This window comes from Anoplophora glabripennis, unplaced genomic scaffold (assembly GCF_000390285.2).
Source record: "Anoplophora glabripennis isolate ALB-LARVAE unplaced genomic scaffold, Agla_2.0 scaffold2627, whole genome shotgun sequence".
Taxonomy (NCBI): domain Eukaryota; kingdom Metazoa; phylum Arthropoda; class Insecta; order Coleoptera; family Cerambycidae; genus Anoplophora; species Anoplophora glabripennis.
The window spans coordinates 11,206-11,957 of record NW_019418709.1 but is presented as its reverse complement, the minus strand read 5'-3'; positions in this window follow the sequence as shown (position 1 = coordinate 11,957).

The window sequence follows — 752 nt, the reverse complement described above, 5'->3', positions numbered from 1 at the left end:
TTAATTGCTTCAAAAACAAATTCAAAATTATCAAGCATTTCGTCCTATATTTTTCTTTCAATACTTGTAAATTTTCAGGTAAAAAAATATGTCTTGTATTATTAGCTTAGACTCTTAAGTATCAAAAAATCTCCCATGGTGAACGAGTGAAAAACGTCATACCCCGCATGTCAAAAAAAAATCGGGACCAACGGTGTGTGACATCATAGGATAAAAAAGTATTTATAACTCGGAAACGGTGCGTTGAATCGAAAAAATTATTGAAAAAATCTCCCCACACCCCTGGCTCTGTATGTCAGTTCTGCGTTGAATGGAAAAGGTCCAAAGTCCGTATGTGGAAAATAAATTTCGGAAGAAGAGGTGTGCGAGGTGATACAGTAAAGAACGTCTTATAATTCGGAAACGGTGTGCTGAATTGAAAAAATAAAAAAATCTTCCCTCTACTCTGGTTCTGATTGTCCGTTCTGCGTTGAATGGAAACGGTCCGAAGTCAGTATGTCGAAAAACAAAAAAGTTAGTTAGTTAAAAATTGCAACAGCAGTAGCGAACGCATTATCTTATCTCTGTATTGATTGATGATTTGTTGTTTTTTTTTAAAATAAATTTCGTATTCAACTACTCCTTGAGGTTCCAGCAATTTTACATTGTGTTAATTTTTTTGAACACCTTGTGTCACTACCAATGACATCCATGATATGCAACACTTGTGTCAATAATTATTTTACCTATCTAAAGAAATCAACAATAAGAGG